The sequence below is a fragment of the Pan troglodytes genome, chromosome 12 (genome assembly GCF_028858775.2).
Source record: "Pan troglodytes isolate AG18354 chromosome 12, NHGRI_mPanTro3-v2.0_pri, whole genome shotgun sequence".
NCBI lineage: Eukaryota > Metazoa > Chordata > Mammalia > Primates > Hominidae > Pan > Pan troglodytes.
Window position 1 is genome coordinate 59,005,241 of NC_072410.2, and position 17,115 is coordinate 59,022,355.

General features: G+C 40.8%; 1 protein-coding gene across 2 annotated transcripts in view; it reads left to right on the forward strand.

Annotated features, from left to right (window-relative positions):
• Positions 1 to 17,115, forward strand: part of WDPCP (WD repeat containing planar cell polarity effector) — a 729,520-nt gene that overhangs the window by 117,649 nt on the left and 594,756 nt on the right. For both annotated transcript variants that reach the window (XM_054678456.2, XM_063789783.1), the window contains exon 2: positions 7,390 to 7,484. The gene's annotated coding sequence lies outside the window, so the exon portion shown is untranslated. The remainder of the gene's footprint in view (positions 1 to 7,389; positions 7,485 to 17,115) is intronic.

Genomic DNA, 17,115 nt, shown 5'->3' on the forward strand with positions numbered 1-17,115 from the left:
AAGGCTATATTGGCAAGTACCCATAAAATTATGATTAATGTATCTCCTTGGTGGATTTCTCCTTTTATATATTAATTGTTTTTAAAAAAATATTATTTTGTCTAACAGTAACTGATAAGCCAGTCTTCTTTTGGTTTGTATTTACCTAGCATAGTTGAGTTTTTTCATCTTTTGTTTTTCAACCTTTCTGTATTTTTTTGAAGTACATTTTTGAAGCATCTTTTAGAAAGTTTACAGACTTCTACAAAGCACAAGAAATGATCCATAAAGTAAACAGACAACCTACAGAATGGGAGAAAATATTTGCAAAGAATGCATTCAACAAATGGCTAATATATAGAATCTACAAGGAACTCAAACAACTCAACAAGGAAAAAAACAACCCCATTAAAAAGTGGGCAAAGGACATGAAGAGACATTTCTCAAAAGAACACATGCAAGTAGCCAACAAACATGAAAAAATGCTCTACATCACTAATCATCAGAGAAATGCAAATTAACACCACGAGATACCATCTTACATCAGTCAGAATGGCTATTAATAAAATGTTAAAAAACAACAGATGTTGGCAAGGATGTGGAGAAAATGGAAGACTTATACATTGTTGGTAAGAACATAAATTAGTAAAACCCCTATGGAAAATAGTATGGAGATTTCTCAAATAACTAAAGATAGAACTACCCCTTGATCCAGCAATCTCACTACTGCCTATCTACCCAAAAGAAAAGAAATCATTATATAAAAAAGATATTTGCACCCTTATGTTTATTGCAGCAATATTTACAATAAGATATGGAATCAACCTAAGTAGTGTCCATCAATGGATGATTGGAGAAAGAAAATGTGACATATATATATCATATATATCATATCATATATTTATCATATATATGGGATCACTATTCATTGTTTAATGTTTTTATGTATATTTTTACCTCAAATGTATTTTCAGTGCCTCAGATACAATTTAATCTTAAGTTTTCAAAGGCCTCCTAAAATAAAAAAAAAGTACACTTTCTTTTTAAGCTTTCTTACTTTCTGGTAGTCAGTTTCCCCCACAGTCTTCAATTTTACCCTTAGAATTCACAAACTTCATCAGATCATCTGTGCTCATGGACTTGGACCTCTCTAGAGGGAGGCCTCGGGCTCGCCTTCAGATGTGCTGTGCCAGTATACCCACTGCTTATGACACCCCAAATAGTACTATGTAGTAATTCGTCTCCATCATACCGCAGTACTGGAGCAACACCCAACTGTGGGCATCAACATTGGGCCAAGGATTCTTGGCCTTGCCCTGCTCTAAGAGGATTTTGGACAGAATCTTGTATAGTTGAGCAGTCAGCTTAACATGGGGTCACTAGGCAGGTGTTTCAGAGCAAACTCTCACTGACAGGTATACCATGAATCAGTCTTCCTTAGAAGACTGCATGGCCAGAGCCTGGGACAACCTGTCCTGAGTTTGTTCGAGATGTATTCTCTTAAATGCTCATCTGACACATCTTTGCCGCCCTTAATTCTTCTCCACCTTTAGTTTTGGGCAGCAGCCTCTGGCATTCAGGGATACCATGACCTTAAAAAAACAGACACTATCATCAGGATCAAGAACTGACATTTCATGTACCAGTCCTTGGTGCCTATTGTGCCATCATTTTTCATGTTCACAGTGATTTGGCCTGCCACCATCTTGCCATGTTGCTGCCTGAAGGTCTTAATTCTGGCCTGCTTCTTACGCATCAGGTCAGCCAATATGTCTTTCAAATTCGTGGAGGAAGCACTGGCATGCTGGACAGCAAGAATACAAAAAGATGCATTCTTCATTTCCAAGAGTCAGGTGGCAACAGTGAGTAATGCCATGGCAGGTGAACTCCAGAATATAGTGGAGACAGAAGGAGGGAAGAGAGCTGCCTCAGGAATGGGAACCACCACTGCCTCTCCAGAGGTCATACCGATGAAGTGGACAAGGTTGAAAGGAGACACTTCATAATATATTTATTTTATATTAACTGAGCTTCCAAATGTGGGCAGCCTAGTTCAGTACATGTAGCACTGAATTCGTAATAAAGTACTCCTAACGTCAGTTCTGCTACTGATTGGCTGTGTAGTAGTAAGTAAACTATTTGTTGTTTCTTTGCCTCACTCAATCCTTTGGCCTTTAATTAGTAAAATATAAATGTAGCACAGGAGTTCTGGTCAGATCAGTCTTTAATATTTAATTTGAGGAATTCCTGGCCCCAGGGCCAGTTTTTATTTTCCAATAAAGTCCTCATGGGGCAGTGCATCAATACCATCTCCTTCTTGCTCCTTGTCCTCCCGTCGGCCCCACACTGCACACCCCAACCTCTTCCAAACAAGGGTTTTTCTGTGACCCTATATAAAATGATAGCAACTAGAAACAAAATGGGTGGACAACTCATGCGATCTATTATTTTTGCATATTTATTCAAATAGCACTTACACTTCCTTTCAAAAGTTGGGCCCCCCCATCATAGAGATTACTTCTGAGGACAATAAAGCGGTTTAAAATAATGACAAAAGTGCCACAGAGATGATCAAATAGATTTGTGAGAAAAAAGAACTAAACCAGAGAATGCAAAACTTAGCTGGGGTAGGGAGGAGCTTACTGCAATAGTGACTTTGATCCTTGTCCTCACTAAGGTTAGGACAATAAGAAAGTAATCATGAAGCAATTAATTATGTTAGATACAGGCAGAGAGGTCTATTAAGTTACTAGAGGTCTATTAAGTTACTAGAAAGAAAGTTGTCCTTTCTGTCCTGATCTGTTACAGCTTTCCCAGAGTCAGAGAAGTGGACTGTCCCTTCAGAGCTCATCAAGTCCACCAGCTTCTCAAAGAAATGCTTACTAACCTGAGTCTTAAAAATGTCTCCTGAAGAAACATTATACTCTCCTTTAGTGTCTTATTTTGATGTCTTTTAATTCTTGCAGCAAGAACACATTAATGCCAAATAGAAACCCCTCTGCAGTTAAGCACATTTCCTCTTTCCTCTGGGAAGGAAGAACAGAAGATCACCAACCTCGACCTCATGTGACATCCCTCAAATACTAAATTCCTATACCATGTCTTTCTTTTCTTCCTTTATTTCCCTAGCCCTCACTGGGTCTAGGTCCCAAAACCTTAAGTATTGTTCTTGCCTCTCTGATTTTATGACGAATGGCAATCCTGACACCTCCTGATGCTGAGAAGTAGAGAATTCTTGACTTTATCTTTGTATTAAAAATTTAAATGCAATGGAATGTATGAGCAGAAATAGGCTATTTTTCTTCTACAGATCACTAATTGCAAGATTCTTTTCATAAAAACAAATATATCATTTTTCTATTGAAAGTACATTTTTTGTGAAGCATGAAAAAATTTAATCTCAAGCTCTGTAGCTGTCAGAGAAAAGAATGGCTCTTCTATTTTGAAATGGCTGTCAACAAATATGAGGACTGGGTATTGTTTCTCTTTTTGGTGAACTGTCAGGCTTCTCTTTATGAAGCTGGCATGTTACAGGTAGCTAAAGTAGCTTCTCATTGTCAGGAATTGGTACAAACAGTTGTTTCTCTACCTATGGCTTATAGTCCTCTTGCCTAAGGCTGAAAGGGTATTCTGAGTTGCATCATACTTAATGCAGAGAATTGAACAAAGTGCTGTTTTGCATTTATTTTCAAATTATTTTATTGGGGCAAAATTTGCATAACATAAAATGAACCATTTTAAGGTGAAAAACTCAGAGGCATTTAGTATATTCACAGTATTTTGCAACTACCATCTATATCAAATTCCAAAATATTTTATCACCCCACAAAGAAAATCCATACCCACTTACCACAAGGCCCTAGAAACCATCTATCTGCTTTCTATCTCTATGAATTTACCTATTCGGGATATTTCATATAAATGGAATCATCCCATATGTGACCTTTGTGTCTGGCCTCTTTCCACTTAGCCTAATATTTTCAAGGTTCATCCATGTCACAGCATTCTTTTTTAATGACTGAATAATATTCTATTGTATACATATATCACAATTGGTTTATTCATTCATCTATGGATGGACACCTGGGTTGTTGCCACCTTTGACTATTGTGAATTGTGCTGCTATGAACATTTTTGTACTATTATTTATTTGTTGTTTGTTTGTTTGTTTTGAGATGGAGTCTCACTCTCTCACCCAGGCTGGAGTGCAGTGGTGCAATCTTGGCTCACTGCAACCTCCGCCTCCTGGGTTCAAGGGATTCTCCTGCCTCAGCCTCCCAAGTAGCTGGGACTACAGGTGTGTGCCACCATGCCCGGCTAATTTTTTGTATTTTTAGTAGAGACAGGGTTTTACTGTGTTACCCAGGATGGTATTGACCTCCTGACCTCGTGATCTGCCCGCCTCGGCCTCCCAAAGTGCTGGTATTTATTTGAATACCTGTTTTCAGTTCTTATGACTGGAATTGCTGGGTTGTATGGTAATTTTATGTTTTACCTTTTTAGGAACTGTCAAACTATTTTTCTATATTTATTTTTGAAAGAGAAAACCCACAGCATTAATGAAATGAACTTATCTTATAAGGGAGGTATAGTCCCCTGAACCTGAGGAGGATTTTCTGAAGAATAAAAGGAAGGCCAGGCGCGGTGGCTCAAGCCTGTAATCCCAGCACTTTGGGAGGACAAGGCGGGTGGATCACCTGAGGTCAGGAGTTCGAGACCAGCCTGGCCAGCTGGCCAAGATGGTGAAACCCCATCCCTACTAAAAATATTTTTAAAAACTAGCTGGGCATGGTGGCGGGTACCTATAATCCCAGCTACTCGGGAGGCTCAGGCAAAAGAATCACTTGAACCCGGGAGGCAGAGGTTGCAGTGAGCCAAGATGGCACCACTGCACTCCAGCCTGGGCAACAAGAATGAAACTCCGTCTCAAAAAAAAAAAAAAAAAAGAATAAAAAAGATACATAGTTGTTCGCAGCGAAGATATTTTAGCTGACTGTCCTCTGCTCCTGAACAGACAGAACCAAAATATACTTGGAACAACAACAATGACAATAACCACAATCTCTATAAATATCAGGGGAATGAATCTCAAATTAGCCGCAAAGCCCACTTAAGTTTTTGCCATGTTGTTTCTCTGAGATACTTTAATCAGCACAAATCTATTGCCCTTTGGCTATGTTCCTACTATAATTAACCTCAAACCTAATGATGAGAATTGGTTTAAATGAAGAAGCCAATTCTGATGAGGTATATTCTAAGGAAAACCTGAAAAACATTCTAGTTGGCAGAAGTCAGGTTTGTGCCCCTTTCTTCTTGTCAGCATAAGTATCTACCCTTTGGGTGTTTGACTAATGTTAGCAAATTAATTACCATTTAATTATGATGTAGAAAGACATCTACCTATTTTCCAGAAACTGCTACTCTGTTATGGGTAAATTGGTATGAAGATTAATCTAATTTGCCTATTGTAGAAATAGGCTGGACTTTAAAAATTCATGCCTTATGTTCAGTTTTCAGAACGTTCCCATAGACATTGCCTTTTATATGACATTGCTATTGAAGATGTAGTGGAGCCCTGAATGATACTCATCCTACAGTGCCAATGAAAGGCTGTAGGAGACAATTCACCATTCCTATCCCTCTATGCTTGATAAAGCTGTGCTGGTCATAAAATGAACTTGTCTTGGTAAGGGAGGTACAGCCCTTGGAACCTGAGGAGGATTTTCTGAGAATGAAAGGACCCAAAGGGGTGTGTATGGAATGGAGGTGTGTGATGGAATTAAAACTGTAACAGGATCAAAATGGAAACATTAGAAACAAAGACCTCACTCTTTCTTGGAGGTTTTGTTCAAGTCAGTATAATTGAGATAATATGCCCACATAGTGCACCCAGAAGATGAGCTCATCCATTGTGGATCCTGCCATGTTGTAATTCAGAGTTACTCCTCAAAATTACAAAGCTGTTACAGTCTGAGTGGCAGCTTTGCCAGAGAATGAATCCTCAGAGAACCCTGGCTAGCCCAAGTCAGAGGAACCACTCCTTGGCTGCTAATCCACTGTGTCTATAATAGTTCAGCCCTGATCCCTGACATTATGCTGCCTGAGTCACATGCTCTTGGAGAAGATGACATCAGGTTTAAGTAGAAAGGTCAAAAGAGGACAGGGAGGCAGGGCAACTTGGGTCTAGGCAGATGAACCCTCGATCAGATTATTTAGAAACAGATTAATGAGAACACACTACAGGGGGTCTCACTGTCTTCACACAGAAAAAGACTTCTCCTTGAGGAGGGCTCACAAATTCCTGAGAGTAATTATTATGCCTGTGGAGAAACAAAATGTCCCTGAAGTGGAATTTTTGAACCCACTTATAGATAACTGGTAGTGGCAGACAGGAGAAAGCCTGACGCTGCAGGCTTCAAACATATTCAGGAAGATGTAGTTCATAGAGTAATTCATATTAAAACCTTAAGTCTCAATCTCTCCTTATCCCAGGTTATCACTTTAAGATATTAGGCTAGTTAGATCTCTAAAGTTTGATTAACATTTTCCAAGGACAGGAGAAATTATTCTTGCTATGGGAGTTGATATTCCTCTTTCAGTAATTTATCTCCTTGAGCTATTACAAAACACTGAATATATTGCTACTTTTAATATTTTCAAAAAATATTGGAAAATGCATCTGATGCAAATTGGTAACTCACGGCAATATTTTTGGATGACACCTGGGTTCACTGCCCACATGAGCTGAGCCCAAGCCCACATTATATGGTGGAAGTTGTCAGGCAATATCCTTTCAGCTGGCACACCGGGCCCTTCCTTTTCTCACCAGAGCATAGAACAAGTTTTTGGTAAACGTGCAAAGCTCATATGACTAATGAGACTTGGTTTGGCCCCTAATGAGATTCTAAGTCCCATTACGCCAAAATAGAAATCAGAGCATCACATCAACCTTGTGAAAGCCCCAAGAACTATTCCTCTCTCTAATATAGGGAGAATGAATTGCACAACCTCAATAAAAAAAAAAATCCTTAAATGTTGCCATACTCACCAAATCCTGCATTCTGATCCCAGCAGCAGTAGCAAGGGAGTTTGTGGGAGGGCCCGGTTTCTCCAGTATCAATCCAAAAGGTCAGGAATGTGTTTCAGCTCCCATCAGGAAAGTACTATCAATTTACCACACATAGGGTTTACCTAATCCATTAGAAGCTATTTCTGTTTTATTTGTTTGTCAGTTCGTTTTAAGAACTGTGTCTTGCTCTGTCACCTAGGCTGGAGCACAATGGCACCATCACAGCTCACTGCAGCCTCGACCTTCTGAGCTCAATGAATCTTCCCCCTTTAGCCTCCCAAGAAGCTAGGACATTTGCACACCACCAGACCAAACTAACTTTGTTTTGTTTTGTTTTTTAGATAGATGGGGTCTCACTATGTTGTCCAGGCTGATCTTGAACTCCTGGGCTGAAGCGATCCTCCAACCTCGGCCTCTCAAAGTTCTGGGATTATAGGTATGAGCCACTGCACTTGGCCTAGAAGCTATTTCTGTAACCCATTTATTCCCAGATTCCCAGTCTATAACAACAATGGAAAGTATCCTTCCATTTCATACCAAAAATATTACAGTATTCTCTCCTATGAACCCACTTGCTGGAAATTCACCTCTCTCAAAGTGGTTTCAACTATATGTGAAACTTTACTGGTACTACCTTATATTTGGTCTAAAACAGAGCTCTCCCATGCTTCCTCTCTCATTTTTTTCAACTCATTGTTTTCACCTTCAGGAGAGCTCTGCTGTCATGTTCTCATATCTACCCACTGAAGCCCACTGTTATCCTGACTTCAGCCTCAGGAGAGATAAACTTTTTCCTTTGGTCCAAAGAAAACATCCTGATAATGATTCCTGCTTTTTGGTGGGGCTAGGATGAAGATGTAATACCTTTTGGGCCTAGGGGGTCTTTACCTGGCGTTTCTTATCAAAATATGCTGGTTGTTTCCTTCTCTGAACTGCTGTTGTCCCTGTTGCCACTCTGACAAAAATAGAAGCTTGATGTTGCAGCTTCCCTGGGCACAGCTTACTCCAGCATGAGCCTGCCTTTTCATACCTCAAAGTCCAGGACGAAATAGATCCCTAATACAGAGACAGGTGGAGGTCCCTCCTTCTACAGTCCATAGTTTTAGTTTATTTCCCACATGGGGATTATCCACTTCCAAGGATGACTGATAGTGGGAACATTCATTCTCTCAAAAGAAAAAGCCTACTTCCACCCAACCATTCAGCCCAACAGGTGCTCCTTGGCCCCAACAATACAATCGCAAAATGGTCTAATATTCACCTCTTTCCCAAAGTCAGGGCTAGTGTCTTATCCATGGTCACTTTTTAAACATTTGTATTTTCTACGCTTATTATTTCTTAGTTACAGAGATCTCTTGGTCCATTAATTAGTACATCAGTCAGGGTTCGGCATGGGTCTGGAAAGAGAGGGCATACTCTATGTGGGCAATTGAGAGTAGTCAAGGCACTGTTTACAAGGCCCGAGCAGGGTTTGCAGAAATCAGCAATAGCATATAGTATCTGGAATTTGCAACAATGAGGGGCTATTACTGCTCATAATTCTGAAATGGAAAGGAGAAGATATGTTTACCAGAACTCACAAAGCGTATGGAGAGAACTGTGTGACACAAGTGCTAGCTTTCAGTAGACAAACTCAGCCAACCTTGGGCACCCTGGTGGGGAGGAAGCTGGGGAATAAATACCCCGATCTTACTTTCCTCCATTTTCCACTTTCCTGCCACAGTGCTGCTCATCGCCACCCCACTCACCAAGCCCATCACTAAGCCAGAAGGCAAAGGTGCTTGTTGATGTGGTCAGTGTAGATCAGCCTACTAGGACCAGAGCAGGGTAGAAAAGGACAAAAAGTAGATCCGGAGGGGCAAAAGAAGTTACCTAATGAAATTTCCTATTGCGAAACTCAAGCTTTTTTTTCTCAATTTATTTCTTAAAAGTTGCAAGAAATCTTCTAGTGTTAGTGTAAGGATACTACAATTAGATTCACCTCATTTTTACCCCTTGATTTTAAAAGCTTTAACCATGTGCCCTCTGAATCATTGCTTTCACAAACCCAAAAGCTCTAATCATTTTTGTTGTTCCCTACTCAGCAGTAGCCCTTCGTCAAACATTTTATTGTAACTCTCTGCTCCTGAATATTTTCAACAATTTCCTTAAGGTTCAGCAACTAAAACTGCATACATTATTCTAGAAGCATACATCCCAAGGTAGGAATGGAAAATATGCTAATTAAATCATGAGAACTTTCAGGACAATAAAAGTTAAAATAAAACTTAAGGAAATAAGAAAATATAGCAATGTTAAGAATTGAAACAATTTAGAGGCAGTTAGGAATTATTAGGAATTAGCACCACATAGACCATAGACTTAAATTCATAGCAGGCCTTGGGGTGGAAGTTTCCATAAGTTTAATGTATTTCTGGTGGCTTGAAATTGATTCTATTTATTGGGAATATTTTGCATAGCGTAATCCAATACCACCCATGACTAGATATGAAATGTGCATGAATCTAGCCCCCAAATAAAATGTCAAATATGATAATAGCACCAAAGCCTGAAGGGGATGGGACTGAGGGTAAGAACGGAGGAGGGAAAAAGCAGCTAAATTTTCCATTCTTTTTTTCGAGACGGAGTTTCGGTCTGTTACCCAGGCTAGAGTGCAGGGGCACGATCTTGGCTCACTGCAACCTCCACCTCCAGGGTTCAAGTGATTCTCTGGCCTCAGCCTACCTAGTATCTGGGATTACAGGCATACATCACCAAGCCCGGGTCATTTTTTTTTTTTTTTTTTTTTTTTTTTTTTGTAGAGACAGGGTTTCACCATGTTGGCCAGGCTGGTCTTGAACTCCTGACCTCAAATGATCCACCCCCCTCGGCCTCCCAAAGTACTGGGATTACAGGCATGAGTGCCTGGCCAAATTTCCCATTCTGTTTAAGAATGGGTAGCTATTGGCCAGGCGAGGTGGCTCATGCCTGCAATCCCAGCACTTTGGGAGGCTGAGGTGGGCGGATCATGAGGTCAGGAGATCCAGACCATTCTGGCTAACACAATGAAACCCTGTCTGTACTAAAAATACAAAAAATTAGCCAGGAGGGTGGAGCCAAGATGGCCGAATGGGAACAGCTCCGATCTAGAGCTCCCAGCGTGAGCTGGGACGGGTGATTTCTGCATTTCCAACTGAGGTACCGTGTTCATCTCACTGGGGAGTGCCGGACAGTGGGTGCAGGACAGTGGGTGCAGTGCACCGTGCATGACCCAAAGCAGGGCGAGGCATCGCCTCACCCGGGAAGTGCAAGGGGTGAGGGAATTCCCTTTCCTAGTCAAAGAAAGGGGTGACAGACGGCACCTGGAAAATTGGGTCACTCCCACCCTAATACTGTGCTTTCCCAACGGGCTTAACAAACGGCACATTAGGAGATTATATCCCACACCTGGCTCGGAAGGTCCTACGCCCACGGAGCCTCGCTCATGCTAGCACAGCAGTCTGAGATCAAACTGCAAGGCAGCAGCGAGGCTGGGGGAGGGGGGCCCGCCATTGCCCAGGATTGAGTAGGTAAACAAAGCGGCCTGGAAGCTTGAACTGTGTGGAGCCCACCACAGCTCAAGGAGGCCTGCCTGCCTCTGTAGGCTCCACCTCTGGGGGCAGGGCACAGACAAACAAAAGACAGCAATAACCTCTGCAGACTTAAATGTCCCTGTCTGACAGCTTTGAAGAGAGTAGTGGTTCTCCCAGCACACAGCTTGAGATCTGAGAACGGACAGACTGCCTCCTCAAGTGGTTCCCTGACCCCCCAAGTAGCCTAACTGGGAGGCACCCCCTAGTAGGGGTGGACTGACACCTCATATGGCTGGGTACTCCTCTGAGACAAAACTTCCAGAGGAACGATCAGGCAGCAGCATCTGCAGTTCACCAATATCCATTGTTCTGCAGCCACCGCTGCTGATACCCAGGCAAACAGGGTCTGGAGTGGACCTCCAGCAAACTCCAACAGACCTGTAGCTGAGGGTCCTGACTGTTAGAAGGAAAACTAACAAACAGAAAGCACATCCACACCAAAAACCCATCTGTACATCACCATCATCAAAGACCAAAGGTAGATAAAACCACAAAGATGGGGAAAAAACAGAGCAGAAAAACCGGAAACTCTAAAAATCAGAGTGCCTCTCCTCCTCCAAAGGAACGCAGCTCCTCACCAGCAACGGAACAAAGCTGGACGAAGAATGACTTTGATGAGTTGAGAGAAGAAGGCTTCAGAAGATCAAACTATTCTGAGCTAAAGGAGGAAGTTCGAACCAATGGCAAAGAAGTTAAAAACTTTGGAAAAAAATTAGATGAATGGATAACTAGAATAACCAAGGCAGAGAAGTACTTAAAGGACCTGATGGAGCTGAAAACCATGGCACGAGATCTACGTGATGAATGCACAAGCCTCAGTAACCGATGCGATCAACTGGAAGAAAGGGTATCAGCGGTGGAAGATGAAATGAATGAAATGAAGCGTGAAGAGAACTTTAGAGAAAAAAGAATAAAAAGAAATGAACAAAGCCTCCAAGAAATATGGGACTATGTGAAAAGACCAAATCTACATCTGATTGGTGTACCTGAAAGTAACGGGGAGAATGGAACCAAGTTGGAAAACACTCTGCAGGATATTATCCAGGAGAACTTCCCCAATCTAGCAAGGCAGGCCAACATTCAAATTCAGGAAATACAGAGAACGCCACAAAGTTACTCTTCGAGAAGAGCAACTCCAAGACACGTAATTGTCAGATTCACCAAAGTTGAAATGAAGGAAAAAATGTTAAAGGCAGCCAGAAAGAAAGGTCGGGTTACCCACAAAGGGAAGCCCATCAGACTAACAACTGATCTCTCAGCAGAAACTCTACAAGCCAGAAGAGAGTAGGGGCCAATATTCAACATTCTTAAAGAAAAGAATTTTCAACCCAGAATTTCATATCCAGCCAAACTAAGCTTCATAAGTGAAGGAGAAATAAAATACTTTACAGACAAGCAAATGCTGAGAGATTCTGTCACCACCAGGCCTGCCCTAAAAGAGCTCCTGAAGGAAGCACTAAACATAGAAAGGAACAACCGGTATCAGCCACTGCAAAATCATGCCAAATTGTAAAGACCATCAAGACTAGGAAGAAACTGCATCAACTAATGAGCAAAATAACCAGCTAACATCATAATGACAGGATCAAATTCACACATAACAATACTAACCTTAAATGTAAATGGGCTAAATGCTCCAATTAAAAGGCACAGACTGGCAAATTGGATAAAGAGTCAAGACTCATCAGTGTGCTGTATTCGGGAAACCCATCTCACGTGCAGAGACACACGTAGGCTCAAAATAAAGGGATGGAGGAAGATCTACCAAGCAAATGGAAAACAAAAAAATGCAGGGGTTGCAATCCTAGTCTTGGATAAAACAGACTTTAAACCAACAGAGATCAAAAGAGACAAAGAAGGCCATTACATAATGGTAAAGGGATCAATTCAACAAGAAGAACTAACGATTCCAAATATATATGCACCCAATACAGGGGCACCCAGATTCATAAAGCAAGTCCTTAGTGACCTACAAAGAGACTTAGACTCCCACACAATAATAATGGGAGACTTTAACACCCCACTGTCAACATTAGACAGATCAACAAGACAGAAAGTTAACAAGGATACCCAGAAATTGAACTCAGCTCTGCACCAAGCAGACCTAATAGACATCTACAGAACTCTCCGCCCCAGATCAACAGAATATACATTCTTTTCAGCACCACACCACACCTATTCCAAAATTGACCACATAGTTGGAAGTAAAGCACTCCTCAGCAAATATAAAAGAACAGAAATTATAAAAAACTGTCTCTCAGACCACAGTGCAATCAAACTAGAACTCAGGATTAAGAAACTCACTCAAAGCTGCTCAACTACATGGAAACTGAACAACCCGCTCCTGAATGACTACTTGGTACATAACGAAATGAAGGCAGAAATAAAGATGTTCTTTGAAACCAACGAGAACAGAGACACAACACACCAGAATCTCTGGGACACATTCAAAGCAGTGTGAAGAGGGAAATTTATAGCACTAAATGCCCACAAGAGAAAGCAGGAAAGATCTAAAATTGACACCCTACATCACAATGAAAAGAACTAGAGAAGCAAGAGCAAACACATTCAAAAGCTAGCAGAAGGCAAGAAATAACTAAGATCAGAGCAGAACTGAAGGAAACAGAGACACAAAAAACCCTTCAAAAAGTCAATGAATCCAGGAGCTGCTTTTTTGAAAAGATTAACAAAATTGATAGACTGCTAGCAAGACTAATAAAGAAGAAAAGAGAGAAGAATCAAATAGACGCAATAAAAAATGACAAAGGGGATATCACCACCAATCCCACAGAAATACAAACTACCATCAGAGAATACTATAAACACCTCTATGCAAATAAACTAGAAAATCTAGAAGAAATGGATAAATTCCTCGACACATACAACCTCCCAAGACTAAACCAGGAAGAATTTGAATCTCTGAATAGACCGATAACAGGCTCTGAAATTGAGGCAATAATTAATAGCTTACCAATCAAAAAAAGTCCAGGACCAGATGGATTCACAGCCGAATTCTACCAGAGGTACAAGGAGGAGCTGGTACCATTCCTTCTGAAACTATTCCAATCAATAGAAAAAGAGGAAATCCTCCCTGACTCATTTTATGAGGCCAGCATCATCCTGATACCAAAGCCGGACAGAGACACAACAAAAAAAGAGCATTTTAGACCAATATCCTTGATGAACATTGATGCAAAAATCCTCAATAAAATACTGGCAAACCGAATCCAGCAACACATCAAAAAGCTTATCCACCATGATCAACTGGGCTTCATCCCTGGGATGCAAGGCTGGTTCAACATATGAAAATCAATAACGTAATCCAGCATATAAACAGAACCAAAGACAAAAACCACATGATTATCTCAATAGATGCAGAAAAGGCCTCTGACAAAATTCAACAACGCTTCATGCTAAAAACACTCAATAAATTAGGTATTGATGGGACGTATCTCAAAATAATAAGAGCTATCTATGACAAACCCACAGCCAATATCATACTGAATGGGCAAAAACTGGAAGCATTCCCTTTGAAAACTGGCACGAGACAGAGATGCCCTCTCTCACCACTCCTATTCAACATAGTGTTGGAAGTTCTGGCCAGGGCAATCAGGCAGGAGAAGGAAATAAAGGGCATTCAATTAGGAAAAGAGGAAGTCAAATTGTCCCTGTTTGCAGATGACATGATTATATATCTAGAAAACCCCATCATCTCAGCCCCAAATCTCCTGAAGCTGATAAGCAACTTCAGCAAAGTCGCAGGATACAAAATCAATGTGCAAAAATCACAAGCATTCTTATACACCAATAACAGACAGAGAGCCAAATCATGAGTGAACTCTCATTCACAATTGCTTCAAAGAGAATAAAATACCTAGGAATCCAACTTACAAGGGACGTGAAGGACCTCTTCAAGGAGCACTACAAACCACTGCTCAATGAAATAAAAGAGGATACAAACAAATGGAAGAACATTCCATGCTCATGGGTAGGAAGAATCAATATCGTGAAAATGGCCATACTGCCCAAGGTAATTTATAGATTCAATGCCATCCCCATCAAGCTACCAATGACTTTCTTCACAGAATTGGAAAAAACTACTTTAATGTTCATATGTAACCAAAAAAGCGTCCACATTGCCAAGTCAATCCTAAGCCAAAAGAACAAAGCTGGAGGCATCATGCTACCTGACTTCAAACTATACTACAAGGCTACAGTAACCAAAACAGCATGGTACTGGTACCAAAACAGAGATATAGACCCATGGAACAGAACAGAGCCCATGGAACAGAACAGAGCGAGACTCTGTCTCAAAAACAAAACAAAACAAAACCCCATCAAAAAGTGGGCAAAGGATATGAACAGACACTTCTCAAAAGAAGACATTTACGCAGCCAAAAAACACATTAAAAAATGCTCATGATCACTGGCCATCAGAGAAATGCAAATCAAAACCACAATGAGATACCATCTCACACCACTTAGAATGGCGATCATTAAAAAGTCAGGAAACAACAGGTGCTGGAGAGGATGTGGAGAAATAGGAACACTTTTACACTGTTGGTGGGACTGTAAACTAGTTCAACCATTGTGGAAGTTGGTGTGGCGATTCCTCAGGGATCTAGAATTAGAAATACCCTTTGACCCAGCCATCCCATTACTGGGTATATAACCAAAGGATTATAAATCATGCTGCTATAAAGACACATGCACACATATGTTTATTGCAGCACTATTCACAATAGCAAAGACTTGGAACCAACCCAAATGTCCAACAATGATAGACTGGATTAAGAAAATGTGGCACATATACACCATGGAATACTATGCAGCCATAAAAAATGATGAGTTCATGTCCTTTGTAGGGACATGGATGAAGCTTGAAACCATCATTCTCAGCAAACTATTTCAAGGACAAAAAACCAAACACCACATGTTCTCACTCATAGGTGGGAATTGAACAATGAGAACACATGGACACAGGAAAGGTAACATCACACATTGGGGACTGTTGTGGGGTGGGGGGAGAGGGGAGGGATAGCTTTAGGAGTTATACCCAATGCTAAATGACGAGTTAATCGGTGCAGCACACCAACATGTCACATGTATACATATGTAACAAACCTGCACGTTGTGCACATGTACCCTAAAACTTAAAGTATAATTAAAAAAAAAAAGGTAAAAAAAAAAAATTAGCTGGATGTGGTGGTGGGCGCCTGCAGTCTCAGCTACTCGGAAGGCTGAGGCAGGAGAATGGTGTGAACCCCGGAGGCGTAGCTTGCGGTGAGCCGAAATCGCGCCAATGCACTCCTCCCTGGGAGACACAGTGAGACTCCGCCCCCTACACCAAAAAAAAAAAAAGAATGGGTAGCTATTAATTTTTGATGTTGATGTAAAAATGTAGCCTTAAATATGTCAGGGCAACCATTAGCACTGTAAAGATGTTAATTAAAACTTTTTTAAATTCTACTTTTTATTGATATATACTAGGTGTACATATTTTCAGGGTATATATAATTTGTAAAGATCAATTCAGCATAATTAGAAGATCCATCACCTTAAATATTTGTCTTTGGCTGGGCACGGTGGCTCACGCCTGTAATCCCAGCACTTTGGGAGGCCGAAGCAGGCGGATCACCTGAGGTCAGGAGTTCAAGACCAGCCTGGCCAACATGGTGAAACCCCATCTCTACCAAAAATACAAAAATTAGCCGGGTGTGGTGGCATACGTCTATAATGCCAGCTACTCGGGAGGCTGAGGCAGGAGAATCGCTTGAACCTAGGAGGCGGAGGTTGCAGGGAGCAGAGATCGTGCCATTGCACTCCAGCCTGGGCAACAAGAGCGAAACTCCATCTCAAGAAAAAAAAATCGTCTTTTCTTTATGCTAGGAACAATTGAATTATTCTCATCTAATTATTTTGAAATATACAATAGATATTGTAAACTATGATCATCCTATTTATCTATGAAACACTAGGTTTTATTTCTTCTATCGAACTGTATATTTGTACCCATTAGTCAACCTCTCTTCATCCCCCTCACCCCACCGTTTCTGGTGCCTGTGGTAACCACCAATCTATTCTCTATTTCATGATAGTCACTTTTTAAGCTCCCACATATGAGTGAGAACATGTGATATTTGTCTTTCTGTGCTTGGCTTGTTTCACTTAATATAATGACCTCCAGTTCCATCCATGTTGCTGCATGTGACAGGATTTCATTCTTTCTTATGGCTGAATAATGTCCTGTTGTATATATATATAACACATTTTCTTTATCCATTCATCCATTAATGGGCTATTAATGTTGGTTGGTTCCATATTAATAAGGTTGGTTCCATATTTTGGCTATTATGAATAGTGCTGCAATAAACTTGGAAGTACAGAAGTCTCTTTGATATGCTGATTTCATTTCTTTTGGCTGTATATAAGTAGAAAAATTGCTGAACATATGAT